General features: G+C 39.6%; 1 protein-coding gene across 9 annotated transcripts in view; it reads left to right on the top strand.

Moving 5' to 3' along the window:
• NAALADL2 (N-acetylated alpha-linked acidic dipeptidase like 2) overlaps window positions 1-20,910 on the top strand; it is a 409,871-nt gene that overhangs the window by 58,428 nt on the left and 330,533 nt on the right. For 2 of the 9 annotated variants that reach the window (XM_038145645.1, XM_038145646.1), the window contains exons 3-5: window positions 1,661-1,765; window positions 4,961-5,097; window positions 5,811-5,904. The exons of 4 other annotated variants lie outside the window; for them this stretch is intronic. The gene's annotated coding sequence lies outside the window, so the exon portion shown is untranslated. Of the gene's footprint in view, window positions 1-1,660; window positions 1,766-1,808; window positions 3,500-4,960; window positions 5,098-5,810; window positions 5,905-20,910 lie in introns of those variants that run through there. 3 more of the 9 variants (XM_038145648.1, XM_038145647.1, XM_038145652.1) reach the window with 3 other exon arrangements.

Raw genomic sequence — 20,910 nt, 5'->3', positions numbered from 1 at the left:
ATAAATATTTAAGCTTTGCTCTGTCCACTGTTTGGTCAACTGTTGAGATTATAGATATGTTCTGTAATTTTAACCAGAAAATCCAGTACATGGGACTGACAGAATTCAAGTGTTGCTTGTGCACACCAAGGGGAGGGATCAGATTTCATATTGAGGCAATAACTGGTTTCCTACTTGGGACCATAGTATTTTCTAAAAAGAGCTATCTATTGAGGCATGAGTGTATTGATTACAAAAAGTTAGGACAGAAAGTCCATGCTAAATAGTGAGAGGTTGCTGTGAAACAGTTGTCTGTAGCAATATCTACTGTGTTCAGCTAATATCTTCAATTTAATTCTAAGGTTTAAATTTAAAATTTATTCAGAACAATACAGTTCATCTCAGGATTGCCTTTTCTGTCTGAATACTGTGTACTAACAAATAACATCGTTTTGGTTAGTGATTTTTCCAAAATTCAGTAAAGTTTTGCTAGATTTGTATCAGCATAAGTAAACACATTTCCCTCTCCGTTGAAGAGATTGGTCTCTTAGTTCATCATAATCTACTTTTTCACCTTTCCCTTTATGCTTTCCCAATTTGATGTATCTCTAGGGGACTGGGGCAAGAGGCTCAAAGCTGCATTTTCAGGAGTGTGTGTCTGGCTTGCTGTGATACGTGGGTACATCTGTGGACAAGGAGCTGAATTAGTTATGTGCATTATTTGTATTGGTTTATGGAGCACTGCTGCACTCTGTGGACAAACAGAGTGGATAATCTGGTGTCTGTTAATGCACTGTGGGTTTTGATGTGCTGCTCAGCAGAAAACCCTTCAGTTCTGCTTTTCATTGTGAGAATAAATGGATCAAACTAATCAACAGGTTAGAAGAGCTGGCCTTTGTAGCAGCTGGGCAACAAATTCCTGAAAAGCACTGCTGGTTTTACCCAGTCCCTCCTGAATCATTTAATGAATTATTTTTATTTCCAGTAAAATATGTATAACCAGAGGACCACAAACACTTGGTAAAAGAGTGCTGGGATCATTCCCCAGATGAGAGCCCAATATTCTGAAGTACTTGGATGTACTCCTTTCCTTGGATGGGGTAGGATTCTTGTTAGCTTCTATAGGATCAGGGACTGTAGGAGCCTGTAACCACACACAGTTGTTTACTGCTAAATAAAACATGTGTAAATTCTTCCAAAGTACAGAAAAATCTATTTTCATGTGACCTTGTCTTTGAAAATGACACTTTACAGAAGATGAGGAAGGGACTGTGCTGGGGAGATACTCTCTGCTGTAAACTCAGCTTAAAAAATTGAGCAATAGTGTCTTTCACAGGTGCTAGAGGGAGAATTTGTGACTACGAGTGAAGGAGAGAGAAGATGAGCTGCTCAGAAAAGAGAACTGTTTATTTATTTAAGACTATATGAGTTATATATAGAATCATAGAATATCCTGAGTTGGAAGGGACCCTCAAGGATTAGAGAGTCCAGCTCATGGCCCTGCACATACACCCCAGGCCTGAGAGGACTATCCAAACACTCCTTGAACTCTGTCAGGCTTGGGGCTGTGACCACTTCCCTGGGCAGCCTGTCTTAGTGTCCAGTCACCCTCTGGGGAAAGAACCTTTTTGTAATATCCACTCTAAACCTCCCCTGACTCAGCTCCATGCCATTCCCACAGGTTCTGTGACTGGTAACCAGAGAGCAGACATCAGTGCCTGCCCCTCTGCCTCCCCTCCTGAGGAAGCTGCAGACTGTGTGTAGTCAGAGAGGATGCAATTCACAAGTAAGACAATACTAAAACTTCTTGGATATTGCTTGCTTAGAATACTTTCTAAGGCTTTTGTTCTGCTGTGTCTTTTTTTTTTTACCCAAGACATCATTTAATTTGTAAAACACTAGGATGGTATTTATAGAACCAGGTCTCTTAACCTGAAGTCTGGTGATATATTGGTATTTAAAGCAGTGATAATGCTGTTAGTGAGGAGCTTTAATTGCATGATTATAGACCAACAAAATTAGGCACAGTGACTGCAGTCATGATAGCCCAGTGATATGCTAAATTTATAGATCAGACTTCCTTTCTCTGCATCCCTATACTGTCAACATACAAAAATGTTCCTAAAAGCATGTACTTCAGGGAATTTGGTGCTTGCTCCTGGACACTGCCTTCTCAGCCAGTTTGGTGACAGGCTCTATGGATTTCATTGATAAGGTTCAGTGTCTCAAAGGTGGCTGTTCACCTGATGACCTTGGAAAAATCCCTCTCTGTGTGCGAATTTCTTACCTTCAAAATGGCAATCTTGGAGGATACTGTGTGAAATCCTTCAGGAGTCCAAGGTACACAAGAGTTATTTTATGGGATCCCAGCTGTACCTGTGGAGTTGGCTTCACTCATGAGCTGCACTGGGAACCTCCCCCGCCATCTGTTTTGCAACCCATTTTGAAAAAAACACCACAGCAAAGCACTCAGATTGCCTGTTAATGGAAGACTGAAGTTTATGATGACAGGTCAGCTTGTAAACATGGATTTACTGTTCTCTTTTACTGTGTGTCTATGCTAATCCATAGTTACATGCTATAAACTAAGACCTCCTATGAAATTCTACATGCAAATCAGACAGTATTCTGTGTTTTCATGGTAGGGGGGTTTTTGGGATGTGATCTTTGGGATGCATGAGTTACCAGGAGGTGTATGTGACAGGAACAGTACTGATTACAACTGCCCTTTTTCTTCAGTGAAGTGTTACACAGTCCATGGCACTGACTGCTCTAGAGCAACATCCTCGTTTTGTGCGAGGATGAGGCAAAATGTGTCTTATTACAGAGAGTGTGCTCAGCAGCACAGTTGGGAATGATTAAATGCAGCTCAGAGCAACATCTTTGCTCATGACACAGTGATTCAGCACTTCATGTTTCTGAGCAAGGAACAGGACTGCAGCCATCCCCTAATTGCTGTCAGCCTCGTGTACAACCAGTGTTTTCTGCTTGGGTCCTGCGCTTTGCCCATCCTCTGCACTCTCATCCTCGTAGTTAAACCATGGCAAGTTAACTTGCAGAGGTGTTACACCCTGGAGATAACAGCTGAATAGCATCATTCATTAAAACAAAACAAAACAACCTATATGGTCTCTGCTGCTTTTCATTTTGAAATAGGAAAATGATCTTGGCACAGGGCATTTCCTGGGGATTAATGACTGGCTGGGGTTAATGGCCCTTGGCTTCGCTGTGGGCCATCAACTCCTCCCTGCTGGTCATTAATCTGCAGGAAATGCCCTGTGCCAAGATCATTATTGTTGTGTTTGGGTTCTTTGAGAGCTGAATTCGGGAACCCACACTGCTCTTAATGTGTCAGAGCCTGCTGGGTGTTCTTACATTTAGGCCCTACATGTTTGTTTGGTTTTTTGTTTTTTTTTCCCCTGAGCTTATCTGAATGGAAAGTTTTCCTGAGTTTCTCTTAATGGAAAGTGTCTGTAACGCTTGAGGTCCTTTAAAAATACTTCACTGAGCAGCAAGCAAGGTAATGGTAAACTTTGTGGTAAAAATAAAAGTTCTGTGTAGTGAAAATGTTTGAAAGGGTTTGTACTTGGGGGCAGTTCATGCCTTTTAGCCTGGTCTAGAGCAGCAGGCAGAGCACTGGACCTGGCACGGGAGCCTGCCAGGCAGTGTGTCTGGGCTTTCTGCTCCAGGGTGGGACTGCAGGACTCAGGGTCTTCACAAGCTGTAAACCCCTTCTTCAAGCTAAGATAGTTCCCATTTTTAAGAGACTTTTTCTCTACTGGAAATTTTGAATAAGAAGAGATAAACTGATTTTCTCCTCTACCACCTGCCAACAGTGTGCACAAAGTGGGGTTCTGTTCATTCTCCCCAAATGATTTCAAGTTCAGAATGCACAATGTTTTTCATATATATTTTATGTAATAAGGTTGTGATGTCTTCTTGTACTCCATACTGAAACTGGTTTAGGGTTAAAATTACAGAATTTAAAAAAAAAAAAAGCCTTTGAGTGGGTCAGTTTAGTGTTGTGGCCTGGAAGTGTCAACACATGACTACTGGAATATTTCTCTATTAAAAAAATATATTAAAAAATATCAAACCACACAAAACCACCACCCACACGCCAGCTGCCAGTCTTCTATTGATTAAACTATTTGATCATATTAGATCATATTAGAAGTAAGGTTATGAGTAAATGAAGCTCATGCAGCACGTAGTAAATGCGGTTTTCAGGGACTCAGCTGGTGAGTAAAGTTGGTACTGTGCATTCATCTGACATTCTTAGATGACTATTTTTATGTCAGTGAATTAATGAGTTCACTGAAAAGAGTAAAAAATCAATGTTGTGCCCTGATTTTTTTTTTTTTTTTTCCTTCTTAAATGCTTTTTTCCCTTGCTCCTTCCTTTCTCTCTGTGACTCTGGCAGGTCTGTGAAGTGTCCTGCTCTTTCCCTCAGGGGCTTTGCAAACAGGCAGCCTGTTGCTGTCCTCCTCCCCATCCTCAGATGTACCACACTGTAAAGCTGCCTTGGGTCAACAGGAAACCTTCAAAATGTGCATTTCAGATCTTGAAAATGCCACAGTGTGCGTGAGATTTGAAGACAGCTGCAAACTTAGTAGAGATTGTCGCATCTCTGTAGACCTTTTGATGAATTTAGTAGAATTTCAGCAGGGAGAAGGAAAGATGTTTCATCAGGAGAAAAGGTCCTGGCTCAGGTCTACATCAGGACTTTTGCAGATCTTCAGATTAAGTGTGAGATTTGGATTTTTTGGGATGAAAGTACGTTCATAACCCGGTTCTTGTGTCTGCAAGTCAAGGATTATTTCTACGGTAGTAGAAGGAACGCTCTGAAGTCATTCTCTGTAGTAGCGATTATGAGCTGTCAGTCTGAAAGTTTTACCTAGAAAATGTGATGTGACAAGAAATAAGGGTTACTAATATTTTATAAGTAAACAATACTCTTATAGCAGCCTTTTTGTTCCAGATGGAATGGTAATTCCTGCTCTGACAATAACGCTGTAACAAGGAGAGGACAGCTCGCCATTACTAGTTTTCCATGTGCTTTCAAAAATAGATTTTCATGTTCTGTCACTTACCCACTGAACATCAGAGATGATGTAGGTAAGTCAGGAAGTTGATATTGTTGTCAATGCATTTGAGACACTGTTGGTGAAAGCAAAGAAAAATGCAGTGAAGAGCAGGGAAGAAATTAGAAGCCTGCCTTTGTTTGCCTGATCTAGGAAGATGTAAAGGAATGGGGGAAAAAAATGTTTGTAAAGAAACCATGCTTAAATTCCAGAGTATTTTTGTTTTGCTACTAGTCTGGTAAAGCCATCTTTTATTGTTTTAAGACTATAAACTTTAAGCAGAAAACATCTTGTTGATAGACGTGCATTTATTTTGCAAACTTTGCCTACTTTCCCACAAAAACCATGGTTTTGGTTTTTTTTTTTTTTTTCCCCCCTTTGGATGAAAGGACATGAGAAGAAGGGCAGTAAGTAATGAGAAGTGGATTTTCCAGCTGCTTGTTTCTCTGCACCCAGCCTTGAGAATGGATCCCTGGTACCCAGAAGTGGAGGATCCCCTTTTGGCTGTGTTGCCCTCATTGGGGGATGAGCATCAGTCCTGATGACTTGTATATGTGTAAATAATTTCCTAAAGTACACACAAGGATAAACCAGGCTTTGGATCTTTGCTGGCTTTGACTGGGGTAGAGTTAATTTCCTTCACAATGAACAGTACTGTTGTTGTTGTCAGACATACCCAACTAGTTTACTTTGGTGGTATCAGGATGTGAAATAAAAGTTGTTTTTTGTTGGTTTTGTGTTCTTCAGATCACTGGCTTTACACAAGGTTAACCAGCTAACAGTTACTTTCTAGTCAGAGACAAAACAGAGGCTGAAGAGTTCAGTATGATCTTTGTCTCAGGTAGGAGTCAGAGCTGTCTTTACTGTATGGTTAAAAACAAACTGACAGAAATTGAGTAAATGTTACTTAAAAATGTTGTGAGCTGCAGACAACATTTCCATTAAAACTAAATTTAAATGGAGAATTCCAAAGCAGATTTGCTGGAGCTAGAGCCATCAGGATCCTGATGAAGCTGAGTAGTTAAGATGGTCAGATGTACACAGCAGAATGCCAGTATTTGATTTTTATATACCATACTCATTATACTGTGGTTTTGTGTCTGTTTCCAGAAATTATCCCAGTGTTATCTTACTGTGATGTTTTTCTAGCTGCCCTAATGTTTACAGAGCAATATTTAGAACATGGCAAAAAATGGAAGCAGAATGATGCCCATATTTTATCTACTGCATGTAACAGTCATTCCAAAGAAGGAAGCTTTTGTTAGCTGCTATTTTTCATTGTGAAAATTATTGGGCGGTTGTGTACATTTCTCAGGCAGATTTCAGCTAGTATTTGTCTTTGCTTCTCATTTTCATACCTGCCAAATGTTTGAGTGTGTTATCCCAAGAAGGAGTTGGAGGCTGTGATGGTGATTATTAATTGCAGAAAAGTAAGTAGCTGTCAGTAACACTTTAAAAACTTGTTAGCCAGATACTTGTCTATATGTATGTGTTGCTTAGTTTTGTTGGCTTCAGCAGAAATTTATCATTCTCTTTGAAATATGGAATATCTTAGAGGAAAGACAGACTCGTAGCATTTGCAAACCCCAAGATACCAGGAGAACTCAGTTTGCAATCATAAAGAGAAGCAGTCATACCCAAGAGACATCACTACTGGACTAAGAAACATGTTTGCCAATCAGCAATATATAATGAATAATGAAGAGTATTTGTCATCTCCCTGAAAGTGGGGCATTGCAATACAAGTTGTACAGCTGTTATTGTTTAATTGCAGCTGGATTAATAAAATGTAATTTTTACAGCCCATTTGCAGTATACCACTGGGGAATAAGTTTTATTACCACTTTGGGTGTCTCTTAGTTAATAATTTGTGCCTTTTGAGCATCAGTGTTTGGCTTCAAATCCCAGATACAAGTTTATTAAAAATTGTAATAGTTCTTAGAGACTGTAAAATGAAATGAAGTGCACAAAATGTGCATTTCCAGTGCATGAGTTTAAAACCATTTTTTTACTTGAATAATTTCAGTGTTTCCAAGACTTAAAAGTATTGAATTTTAATAAATGTTAAATACTTAATTTGCTAGACATACAATATTATTTTCAATAGATTATTTATATTTGTTTGTAATTAAAGATTCAGAATGGCACTGAGGATGTGGTCCTAATATGTAATTTAAAAAACTTTCCTAGTGTTTATGCAAAGCAGTGGCAATGCAGAGAAACTGGACTGATGTTTGAAGTCAGAAACAAGAACAAGACAGTACTTAAATGATCTGACTTACAGAATAAGGCTGACCTGGTCAAAAATAATTGACAAGCCTTTTATAGATTAACTGGGCCTTGCTGCTGGTTGAATGGGCTCTCCTGTTAAAGTCAAGGGTAAATCAGTTCCTGGCTAATTTCCCTTTGCTTACCACTGGCAGATTCTGTAAGCAAGTGTTTTCATCCAAAGCTACATCTGGATGAAAACACTTCTCTACAAGTTCCCTCAGACAACTGGAGCAATTTCTTAGTTACCTGTGACAAGCAGCACTGCTCCAGGCTCTGCTCCACATGCTTGTATCTCTTTGCCATCCACATCCAGCAGTTACTCTTGTTTTATTCTTCTGAAGGAGAAACAAAACCTTCAGTTATTTTTGGGATGTGGCACCTTTGCTTCCCCTTTGGTTATTTTCAGGTTTTAAGCTGGGGGTACTCAAAGGTGAGAAGGTGCCACAGTGCAGATGTTGCTGCTGGGTGCTGTGAGTGTGCTGCTCTTTCTGCTGTTCTCTAGACAGTCTATCTCAGCAGATACAAATGAAAGTTGATATTTTTGTGATAGAAAACGTTGAAAATATTCTCATCTATGAGTGGGACAAGGTTTTTATACTCTGGTTAAACAAGCATGGCACCTGGCACTCCAGTCTTACTTAGAGCACAGTACCATAACTCAGTTGGTTAAATAGATTAAATATTGCCAGAATGAAATGGAAAACAAACAGTTCTACTACTAGCATTTAAAGGAGCCTACTAAAAGCATGCTTACTGTTCTCTGTGTTAAAAAAAAAATAAAAAAATCAGGTAAGCATTTGGTAAAAGATTTCCAGAATCCTTAATCCAAATTCTGTCAGCATAAGGGGGAAGGCTGAAGAGGAGGAGACTTAGAAAATGTGATAGTCTGCAATATTCAGAGAAACTCAATTTCAGAATTAGATTTTTGCCAGAAAATTGATTCTGTTCCTTGTTCCAGCAGTGCTTAGAGCACAGGTGAGTTCAGTGTGTGCAGCAACCAACCCCACTTTATAAAAGGTGTGCTGTGATCTTGCAGTGAATGTCCTGCACTTGTACATCATTACAAGCAACTGACCCTACCTTTTAAAAACTGCTGATATTTATCATGATTATCTGAGCAGAGAAATGGAAAAGCAGCTTTGCTGTTGTGTTACAGTTGTGGCCAGTCATTTTTTAGGTTGAATGCATGCCTGTTACTCCTTCATCCTTTTAAGACTTTACTCTGAATATTGAAATTGGTCTGTCCCAGGGAAACCCTCTCCCATCTTTAGTTTATTCCATTTTTATCCAAAGTAATGGGTCACAGGACAGGATTAAGGCAGCCCTTCAGTGGATGAATGTACAGTTTAGAGGAAGACTAAGGTGAGAATAGAGAAAGGTGGAGAGCTTGCCCTAAGCAAACATGGAATGTACTGCCTCTCCTACCTCTGATAAATCCTCTTATCTCTGAGCATGGTGGGGAAGGGAGGGATAAAAGATGAACCTATCTCTCACTGAAATAGGAATTTGCTTAAGGGTGAGAGCAGAGTAAAAGGAGCTATGTTAAACTTGAACTGTAATTGCTGCATCTGTGTCAGGGTTTGAAGGATCGTGCCCTGCACAAAGCTTCAATAGAAGCGCAGTCCAGCTGTAGTCCTGCTTTTTTTGTTCCTGTTTTCCTTGCTGTGTGATGAGTGAACTTGCCTGGATTACTTTGCATGTGATGATAGTTCTTCTGTGAAAGGACAATTTAATTTGTTTTTTTAGATAGTTAAGGAATTTGATCTTGAAAACTAAAACTTAGCAATAAATACGAGCTTGCTGTATCTCTTGCCAGAAAATTTTGTCTGAATTCAATATTTGAGAGAGTCAGAGTGAAACAGGGAATGACCCAACCTTCAGACATTCCCACGTGTCATGTGATTGTCAGTAAAACAAGATTTGCCTTGTATGGGCACTTGTTATTGAAGCTTGACCATGGGAATCCTGGCTGAACCTGGGTTTCTGTTAGACAACTTGACACATGACTTTCTTGGTACTCACAAAAAATCTATAAGGTTTGACTTTTAATCACAGGAGGTAGTGCAGACAGATGCTCACTGTTTGTGTTCAGTAATGCACAAGTGGAAAAGCTGTTGCCGAATCTCCTGTGAATTAATTTTTCCTGGTAATTAATTGTCTGAAAACCTGAGGGGGTAAGCTAGGAGAAATTCTTTATGAGTACTACAGCACCTGAAGGAGAAGGTTAAATTGTAGAAAGTTCATTAAGCTGCTGACTCTTGTTTGTGCCTCCTGAAAATTCACCCATCTCTTTATTTTCACAGCCACGTGAAGATCGGGGGAACTGATTTAAAGCATGAAAGTAATTTGGATTTGCTTGTGGTGTTAGGAGTCAGATGTGTATTTTTATTATCTTGAGGCACTGAGGAAATTGGCTGTGAGCATTTATTTATATTAAGTGTTGTTCTGGCTCCGCGTGTTCCGGTGTGTTCGTGGCCATGGCATTATCCACCCTTGGTGAATACGAAGATGCTTATGGAATGTTAAGGCTGAGTGTATTTAATTTCATGTCAAGAAGGACTCCCTGCCATAGTGTTCAGCTGAGCCATTGTGAATAACTGTCAGTCTCAACACTGACAGAAAGCACTTTTGTGTGTGTGTGTGTGTGAGATGTGAGTTTTGTGGAGTCAAAGCCCTTTTTTGTTGGTGTATTTTAAAATTCTACTATAGTTGGGCTTTCAGCTCTTCAGAACGTGCAGAGCAGTTTGGCTTTGTGGTTCTTCGGGCCTGCTAAAGTGGCCTTCAGTGTGGGGGGTGGAGATCTTCAGACCTTAATAGTTCCATTAGTATGTTTCAAGATTTATGTATACAAAATAAGTGTATATGTTTATTCCAAAATCATAGGCCAATCTTCTTTCATTGAACTTTTATATTAATTTCTTGTGTCACTGTCAATGCTGGAATATACGTGAACAACTTTTTCATAAAAATCTTGTATATGAATAGTGTTTTGTAATAGTAAAGCCAGTAGCAGAATAAAATTCAGGAAATTATTTGGCCACAATTCAATGGAAGGGAAAAGTACCATCCTAATGACAAAATTGAATTCTTGTTTAAAAATGGGGTAGAAGTTTGCCAGTCTTCAGGAAGCATAAAATGCCATTAACCAGCGTTTAGTCACTTGCTAATACTGGATGTGATTTCTAATTGCTTCTATACTTTGTCATTGTTTAACACAATCAAATCAAATTGGCCAGAAAATTTTTCTTGGATCATCATAGTCCATGACTATGTTTTTACTGTTATTGTTCCAGCTTCTTTTTCATCACCCCAACCTTTACTGCTTCGTTAAGTCTAAAATTAGACTTTGACAATCAGCCTATTTTATTAGAATTATGAAAAGAAAGAAATATACATGGCAAAGTTGAAGGGGAGGCTGCAGCATCGTATTTTATTTCATGCTTAGCAGTTCCTTGAGAGTTATCAAAGTCAGGGATCCTTTATTTGTAATTAAGTACTCCTCACTTTAAAATCATGACTAATAAATGTCAAGTGCAAGAAGAGGCACTATTATTCAGTGAAGGTCCTTGGATATGTTTTAGGGTGAAAATGTGTAGGCATGAAGGTTGTTAATTTTTAAAATGTTGTAGGGTTGGTTTCATTACAAAATCCTAAAGTTAACCACTTCAGACAAAGCTCAAAAATCATTGAAACATTTGGGGAGCTCTTATACTACAGGAAGCTCTTGACATTTATGGTAATTAAAAGTGAAGGTATCTATTAAATACTTAAGTTATTCATATAAACACCAAGCTGGCATGCAACTGTAAGAGTTTATATATCTTAATTAGAGCTGGTCAGAGCTGTTCAGTGAAACTGTTTTCTGTGTTTGGTGGTGGCTGGGGTTTTATGTTTTAATGAGACCCAAAACCTTTGAGGAAACATTGACATAAATGCTTTTGGAGTCACCTGGAATGAGATTTCTTATCTTGTGATTGGCAGATCCAATTTGGTTCCTGCAAGGCAAGGATTTGCAGTGCCTGGAGCATCTCCTTATGAGACAGGCTGAGAGAGATGGGGGTTCAGCCTGGAGAAAGCTCAAGGGGCTCCAAGAGAGCTGGAGAAGGGCATGGAGTGATGGACAAGGAGGAATAGCATCAAACTGAAAGTGAGTAGGGTTAGATCGGATATTAAGAAGAAATTCTTCCCTGTGAGGAAGGTGAGGCCCCGGCACTGATTGCCCAGAGAAGCTGTGGCTGCCCCATCCCTGGAAGTGTCCAGGGCCAGGTTGGACAGGTTTGGAGCAGCCTGGGATAGTGGAAGGTGTCCCTGCCCATGGCAGGGAGTGGAATGAGGTGGGCTTTAAGGTCCTTCCAGCCCAAAACATCCTGTGATTCTCTGATGATTCTCCCTCCCTTGCTGTTGAGTGTGTGTCTTGTAGTCTGTTTTGGCATGGGTGTTCTGTGCCCTGTGTGGTTTTTTTGTTTTGTTTTGTTTTGTTTTTTGTTGTTTCTAATGAAGAATAGGAAAATACAAATCTTTCCTTTCTCTGTGGAGAAGTCCAGTTGATCTTGGCCTCAGTGACCTGGATGATTTTCCTGATCCTGACTTAAAACATTAACTCATGTATTAAGGTTTAAGAGAATCTAGAGAGAATTGTATTTAGATATTTGGATATTCAAGTTTTGGAAAGTTACTGTTTCTACTGGGCAGCATCAGGAAAATGTTTGTTCCCAGTACTCTTTTAAAAGTTACAGGAATTAGGTCTAACAGAAAAACATTATTGTCACTGCTTATTTGATTGTAAATCCCTTTGAATAAAACTTGCAGAGTGCACCCAAAACATATTTCTGTCTATTGCCTATTACTATAACATTTGGGGGCTTTCCTGCCAAACAGTGAGATAATACCATCTCTAGGATGGGCTTTTTTTTTTTTTTTTAATTGCTCTTCTTGAAGGAAAAATAATATGTGCATTTGGATTGGGCATTAATTAAGGATGCACCAAAAACATGACTGGTTGAGCTAAAGTGTAACACTGAGCACTGCTGTGGAGTAATAGCTCTGTTACTGAGGCACAGCCATAGAGGTAGAATTGTAATTGGAAAGGCATTTTCTTTCCAGTGATAAAAGGCTCCCTTGTAAAATGGTGAAATCTCTTCCCAGTTTGTAGGTTTTTTTCCCACACTGGACAATCCTTTTGGTGGTGACAGAAACAACCAGAATAAAGTATTGGATAGCAGATTGGCACTTCATTATAACCTCTTAAAAAAATAACAACAAAAATTAATTTTTGGATACCATATTAATTCAGCTGAGAAGTATTTATATGCTTTGAAGGCTGTAACAGAAATGTATTTCAATGAATTTCAGAAGAGATTTTGACCATGCTGTGTTCAAATTTGATAAACGTGCCACTCTATTCCATTTGCAAATGCAAGTCTCTTCAATGTACTTTTTCATGCATTAGGTTTTTAATACTTACTTTTCCACACGAGCTCTGGAGAAAACCGTGCAATCCACTGTTACTCTGAGGTAAACTGGATTTCAGTGTAGTCTGTTTCAAATTAAATGAAATTGTTTATTAGTTTTGCAGTTCTGAAGAGCAGAGGCACCCTTGGGTTTTCATTGAGCTGATGAGGGATATGTTAGCCCATACATCCAAAGAGGACTGATGCTAATTGGGCTTTTCACTTTGATAAAGTCCTTGGTTTCAGTGATGATACACAGGTTAGCTGCATCTTTTAATTAACAAAAAAAAAAATTAAATTCCTCTGCTGGAATTCTCTAACTGGTGAGTGATTTCTATATGCAAGTATGCTCTCTTGTGGTAAGCCATTTTATTGAATCCTCCACCAGTCCAAAATTGTAACAAATTCTATTTCCAACTGTGATATTTTTAATCTTTTCTATCATGCCATTGTTTCCAGGGTTTACAGTGTGCCATACAAAGGCAGAGCTCTGGATATGGAATATGTGACTGTACATATTTTGCAGATCTGTGCAGTGCAGTGAGTTACATTCAGTGCTTGAGCAGCACGTGACTTCCCTGGCAGCATTCAGTTTGCTGTGGAATAAAGTGCTGTGTGACTAACAATGACTGTGTGATTCAGGGTGTGATACTTGTACAGCCCCTAAACATCAGGCAGTGAAGACAGAGAGGGTTCTAGTGCTGAAGCACCCTTATAAGATTCTGGTAACTGCATTTGTGCTTGTTGCAACAGCTGAGATGCTGTTTAATTCAATCTGAGTCTCAGAAATTCGGTTACTCTGGTTTTGTCCAATAACGGAGAGTGTGGGGAAAAAAAAGAGCAAAACAACCCAAACTGTGCTGTGATGTGGGCACTCCTGGGTGCTGTGACTGCCCAGGTGCATTCCTTTGCTCAGCGTTGCAGTAGGACTATCATAAGTATACAGAAAATTCCAAAAGCATAAAATATATCTCAGTTGCCTCCTCTTAAAAACACCAGCAAGATAGTTTTAGTCTTCGTGATTAGCTTAGTATCAAGGAAGTATAACTTAATAAATGGCTGGGATACCGTAATCCTCTGTATTTCTCATATGACAGCTGGGATTTCTATCCAGATTCTTTACTGGCTGAGTAATTTCCATATACATTACTGTAGAGTTTTGCTTGGGGGTGAGGACAGCCAAATGTCAGCAAAAACATGAGGTTATGTTCAAATGATCTCAGTCATGCAAGTCTTCTTTACAGCCTTATTTTCCCTTGAAGGGAAAATAAGGCTGTAAAGAAGAATTTCAGAGCATGTTTTTTGAGGGCCATGAAATCTGCTTAAACCCAGAAACACGGCACATTTCTCGTGAGCACAACTGCTGTTGACTTTTGTGGAAGTTGTGGCAGGCTGGCGACTCAAAGATCACATTCCCATGATTGCAGAGATGATGTGATGTGTGCCCCTGTACATGAACATTTAATGTCAAAACAATCAAATATGCAGCAGGTGTGAGCTATAGTGGAATGATCTCATTTGGCACAGAACTTGGATAATGTGTAGGAGAGTAGGAGATGGATGGGATATGAGAATGCTGGAGTAATACCTTCCATTTGCTGGAGCTTAATTTAGTTGAGGAGATGAGCAGCGTTTTTAAAAGAAGTTTCTGTTGCAGTCATGTTCTTTCAGTTGTTATTCTTTAATATCAGTTATAGCTTCATTCAGTGAGAACTGAAAAGCGTGACCCTGTCTTTTAGTTTTCTTCTGGTTTTATGTAACCTGGAAGAAGCAGTTTAGAAGGTTCAGCACGTTGACTCAGCTCTTCATGAGAGCTTAATAGACCCTGAGCAGGAACCTGTGCTAGAAGCTAAATATAAATATTTTATGGAGAAATGGAGGATTATTTTAAGGGCAGAAGTTGGTTAAACAGCATCAGCAGTTTCAGACTATAGAAAGCAGACAATCAACTGCACTGTTTACAGTGATAATTGTAGGGAGGTGTGAGGTGTGAATCTAGAGTTGAAGATGATGCTGTGTCACTGTGTTCAGACACAACCATATGCTCATGGTGCTGGTTTACCCCATCTTGTTGCACATAAGTCCTGTGCAGTCTGTTTTACCTGGAGCACAGGATTAGTCTCAGTTGAAGTTTTGTTTTTTTCCCCATGGGGCTGGTTAGCTGTATTTAGCAGTCATCATCTCTTGCAGTGGACTTTAACTTCCAAGTTGCTTTTGTTTCCTACTGTCCTTCACATTTCTCTTTTCCTCCATGTCCTTACCCACAGTTCTCTTTTTCCTCTAATGCTTAAGAATCCCATTCAGAAACACTTCATCCATCTTTGATATTGATCCAGTTTTCTGTGGTATATGTGTGTGCTAAATATAAGATGGTAGAGTTCTTCTGGTTCAGTAGGCTCTCTTCAAGCTTTTATGCAACTGGGTGAGATTTTCTGTTTCTTTTTCTCACTGGAGAGTACTGATAATATAAGTAAAGAACCAGGCAACTGCACTGTCTATTTTACCCCCACCTAAATCAATTTAGAGCACAAAATTATGCATGGATTAAACAATAATAATAACAATAATAAATATATCTGTGTTTAAAATTGATGGCTGTTCAATGCTCAACTCTGCAATATTATTACTTTTTTTTTTTTCTGTTCAGTTTTCTAGGAAGGCTGAATAACTCTAATCAGCCCTGCAATGCCCACAGAGTTGACCAGTACCTCACAGTGAGCCTGAGACCTAGATATGTGTAAAAAGGCTCTTCTGGTTATCTTTAAAAGAGCAAGACCACAAGTACTTTGCATTCAGTAAGGATGAGAGATGCACAGTTTGTTAGGATGATGCCCTCGGGCTTCCAGAGGGGCAAGAGAAATCAATGGTTTGGAGTATTTTAGACTCTGCAGTAAGACTTTTGGAGAACACTGTTGACCATGAGTCTCACTGCTCTCTGGGTCCATTTCTGCTCTCATTTCTTTGGCCTTTCTATGTTTTCTCTGCTGCTACTCCCCAGCCCTTCTTGTCCCAGTTGCTGTGCTGTGAACTCCATTTCCCCTAAATCAGGCGTGCTGTGGTGAGATTTCTTGTTTGTTGTCGGTGAATTAATAAAATCACATTTCAGAAATCTGTAGAAACATCTGCCCCTGGATTGAGAAGTTTGAGAATTTAATCCACAGGGTCAAAATCTGGCAGTTGGAGGCATTTGGAGCCAGATGCCATGCAGTGATAGTTCAGCAATCAGCCTATGGAGTAAACTGGCTGCCATGGAAGCTGTGTGAAAATAGCTGCTACTTTATTCCACTCTTTTCCATTCTGTCTTGTTGCCAGTTCTTCCTTTAGTGTCCAGTGTTCAGAACCTGTGTATTTTATTTCATTGTTTTTCTGGGTAAGATTTTGAGCTCAACTCCTAATAGTGTGCATTCTTCTCTATCTAGAAGAATAAATCCAAGAGGATGGAGGAGAAACTTCTAATTAATAGTAAGGATCGCTGAACTTTGGGCAGAAGGTGAATCATATGGGAGTTGTATTGGAGCTGCAACTGAAGGTTTTAAAGTCTGAAGACCTGTTTAAAATGAGTGATTTATCTTTACTCTCCATACTTATTTCTACCCTTCAAAAGGTGCAAAGAATCCATTATCCTTCCTTGCCACAATGAATAAAGTTATTTCTGTGCTGGAAAGAAACAGGCAATCACCAGAGCTGGAGACAGTTTTTCTTCTGGGTGGGTGATTTTCAAGTAATTAACTAATTCAGTCATATGCAGAATACTGTTGTTCTTAAAAGCCTTCTGAATTTTGTATGTGCTGGCGAGATTTTCTGAACATGAACCTTGAAACAAATTTCAAAGCTATCAATTTTCATAGCCACATTTGTCAGTTTGGCAGCAGTTCAGTCTAAGCTTGATGCTAAGCGTGATTATTGTAAGTTATTAACTATGCTTACTGTAAATCACCTGAATCTCCCCAGCTCTGCTGGCAAGGTGATGTGAGGCTCAGAGTGGTGCTGGTACATGTATTTATGACATATGCTACTGTTCGGAAATTACCTTTATCTTCAGGTTTTCAAGAAAAAGGATATAATTTGGTAGCAAGGATAATTTTAGCAATATTCCTGTCTTGTGAAGAAAATTACTGAGCATCTGGAGTTCCTAATATTTTATTTTTTATCCTTCAAAAATGAGCTGTTTCTGTTCTCTGATCCTTAAAATCAATCCCTCAGCTGAAAAACATGTTGAAATAACAGGTTACTCTTGGCATTTAGAGTAATGTTTAGAAGCTGCAGTGGGAGTCTGGCACCTTATGCATTTGGTTGGTGCCTGAGCCCATCTCTCAGCCCAGCCTCTGTCCTAAAATGCTTAAATTGAAATTTAATAGCAGTGGGTGTAGCTGGAGGAGCATAAGTCAAGGTGTGATGGCTTGAATTTTAGAAGGCACAAAAAACCAAAAAAACAACAACAACAAAAAAAAAGGTGGGGGAAGAAGGTGAGGTAGAAGAGGCAAGAGGAGGGAAGCCACGTGTGACCTTCTTGAAGGAAGATGTCATGGCTCAGGCTGTACAGTGCAGTCCCTGGCCAGGGGCTGCAGGAACCAGCTCCCACAGTTGGCTCCTGTGCCTGCAGAAGGTGAAATCACACGTGCAGTGCATGTTAGTGGCCCCTGGAGGTTTCTCTATTGATCTGTGTCTTAATAATGCATAATAGGCAATCAGAGCTTTCCTGATCTTTTCAGAGACACGCTGTCAGCGAGAGTTGTAAATCACCCTGCTGCTGGTGGCTGTGTCTGACCTGCCCTCCACAGCAGCTCATCACTTCCACTTCCACTGGGACTGCTCCTGACTCACCCAACAGAGTCAGGCTTGGCCTTTGGAGCAGTTACCAGTCATCATTCCCTGGCCTTTCAACGAGGCAAGATAGATCTGCCATTGGTTAAAGAAATTATTTCAGAGTAGAATAGGTACAGGTATTAGGATTATTTTGTTTTGTTTTGTTTCCGCAAGCATGAACAAGAATGTTGGTTTTGCATTATTAGCCAATTTATCTGTTCTGCCTTGTTTAGGCTTTGCTGTCCTTTTAAAGATCATTCTTCTGTAGAATGGGATGGTTTAGGATGGGATTTTTGGTTTAGATACTCAACAAATTGGGATTTTGCAATTCTCATGTCGCCTCTGTCCCACTTATTGGAACATTGACTTTTGGCAATGCATGCTCTTAAATCAATAGGATCTTTATTGATACTTGCTGGTGACATAGCGAAGTTTAGCAGCAAACTGCAAATACATTGAGTGGGTTTACTTAGAAAGCAAGAAAATGAGATTTCAGAATTATATATTGTTGTTGGACACCATCTGCAATACTTGTCTTCTGGACTACTGGAATTCATAATCACTGCTGTAAAATAGGTCTTTTACCCTTCGCCTTTGAGAGTATTTAACAGCACAAACTAATAGAAATTGGTGTAATTGTGTTACTACTGTGTGTAAGTACTCATTGTGCTTTTGCATTTGACAACATTCTGATTTTGCATTTGACAACATCAGAAGTTAATTGGATTACCAAAGTAATGCAACAGCAACAATGGCAGAGAATTCAGCTTATAACACTAGTGTATGTTTGTTTGTATCATCCCATGGCTATTCCCTTTTTTTTACCCTTTTTTATTTTTTCCCTAGAAAAGGCATAGTTTAGACTTCTCTCTGTGTTAGTTCTTTAATAATAAAAAAAAAAAAAAAAAGCAAGAGCTACTGGGGCGAGAACTCATTTAATTTGCTCAGGAAGTAGGAGAATTGCAGGCTATTTTGGATATTTTGAGTACAATGTTTAATGTTTTATTTATATCTAGCATAATAAATATGCTGACCAATAATAAGTCAGCAAAACTCAGTGTAGCTGAACTGTTCAAAATGAATCCGCTCCTATTTTTCCCTCTAACCTTGGACAGGTTGCAGGCTGCTAGTGCTGTGGCTGACCAGGTGGATACCCCTAAGCTAGGATTATCTAAGGAGGATGAAGATCAGAAGATGCCAATGGGCTGAGGCTGAGAAGTCCAGAGACCTGTCTGGGCAGGGGTAGACCTGGGATGTAGGTGCCACATCCATGGCGTGTCCTAGCCATGAAATTCAAGGCAGAATCAGGTCTGGCACCTTCTCTCCTGGTGAGTCCATGGCGTTGAGTGCTCCTGATCCTGACAGTGAGGAGGAAGAGGGTCAGCCCTGGTGGCTGTGTCTCAGGGGGGTTTCTGAGGGGAGGAAGAGGCTCTCTCCCTGTGCACCCTCTTGGTGAAAACACGGCATGACTTAACTGTGGTGTCTCCTGAAGGGTGGGATGAGGGAGCACAATTTAGGGCTGGGCAGGAATACCCAATTGTTGCAGTAAGATAGAAAAATTATAAAAGAAAGGCCTCATGAAACCAGACCTGCTCTGTTAAATCAGTGGCCTGTCATGTCTTCCAAGTGAAGGTAGCACTTTGCAAGTTCCCGTGTGAGAACAATCCTGGTGTGAACAGTTCGTTAACATAACAATCTATTCCTGGGTGAAAAACAACTAGCACCTGCATGAAATCTATCCCATGAGAATCAGTGAAGAAAAAATGCAACCAATTTAAGAATATAGAGATTTGATGGACAAGAAAAATGCCTTTTACTAACCAATGGAGTGATTGGTTGTTAACCAACTGGAGTCACACACGAGGTCTGTAAAACTGTATAAAAAAGGAGAAAATGCAGCAATTAAAAAAGGCCTTTGATACATTGCTCGGTGTGTCATTTCTGTGCATCCCTACAAAGACATCCAGCGTAATTCAGGGTAAGTGTCTTGAGTGCAGTGAGGTTTCATTAGCACCCAGCTCTGAGCTGCTGCTGTGTGTGACATGCCGCGATGAGCTCATTGGTTACTGCTTGGTGCATCTCTACACCAAAAAACATTTTATTGGACAAAAATGTATCTTAACTGTTGCTGTACTCTTCGTTGGCACGGGGGCTGAATCTCCTTGTCCTGGCCTCACACACCCTCTGTGATTCCCTGGACACAGGAGGGGGTTTTAAACTTGCTGGATGCTAAAATCACCTTTTCCCATGGAGCCCCTGAGTTCTCCCATCCCAGCCAGGGCAGAACTGGAGAATGGAAGCTGAAGATTGCACAGTGAAGAGCGCATTTCACACAGCAGCTCAGTCTTTGCTGATGGGCCAAGAATTGTTTTAATTTTTGGAGTTTGGCTGGTTGTGTGCTGGGGCAAATGGAAATGTGTGGCTTAGTGTTTTCTCCTTACTTGAAAAAAAACTCTTAGGCCCCACAATGTTTCTGTTGAAATTTAAAAAAAAAAAAGTAAAAATTTTATATATTTATATATAGATATATAGTTCCAATTTATGAAGTCTGCTGATATAAGGATTTTAATAAAAATGCTGTCAGATGATTATCTATAGTCATGCTATATAAACCTGGTTTTGGTGAGGTCTAGATCTTAGCAGTAGCAAAATACAAATTATTAGATTAAAATAGTTATAAAGTCTGGAAATTGACTTTTTGCTACTTTTTTATGATTTAATCTATTTATATGGAGAGACATACCTTCTTTTTCAACTGGGATGAATCTTGATGAGAATACAAGTAAAAATAAAATGTATATTATCGGGTTTTTTTTATTTTATTTATGCTGAGGGAGAAAATACCCTTTTGAAGATGAACCTGTTGTCTTTGTTCTCCCACTGAGAAATCTGCGTTCCCTCTCATTTGCTTTATATCTTGTGTCTGAATCCCCTGAGCTTGTGAACCTTCCTTTTCCTTAAAGGAGAGACGCTTAAAGATAAAATGTGTTGTGTGTGCCCACTAAACCTGATAAACTGATACTCCTTTCCTGATATAATTTCAGCAGGCGTAAGGGACATATTCCCAAACCTGTTAAAATCAACAGAAGTTCTGCAAACTTTAGTGCATTTTGGACCAGGCTGAAAGTGAAATGTGTCACTGAGTTTATCACGGCAAGTTATTTTGTTCTCCTGCAGAATGTTTCCTTCCCTTGGTCATCTTGTGTTATGCACTTGCTGCTTTGAAACACTGCAGTGGGGCTTTTTCTCAGTCTGTGGTGGTCCAAGCCAGCAGATACTTCTTTTATCTCGGTATCAAAGAGCAGAATGTGGCTTTAACA

This window comes from Motacilla alba, chromosome 9, assembly GCF_015832195.1.
Source record: "Motacilla alba alba isolate MOTALB_02 chromosome 9, Motacilla_alba_V1.0_pri, whole genome shotgun sequence".
Lineage (NCBI taxonomy): Eukaryota > Metazoa > Chordata > Aves > Passeriformes > Motacillidae > Motacilla > Motacilla alba.
This window is presented reverse-complemented; position numbering and strand designations above follow the sequence as displayed.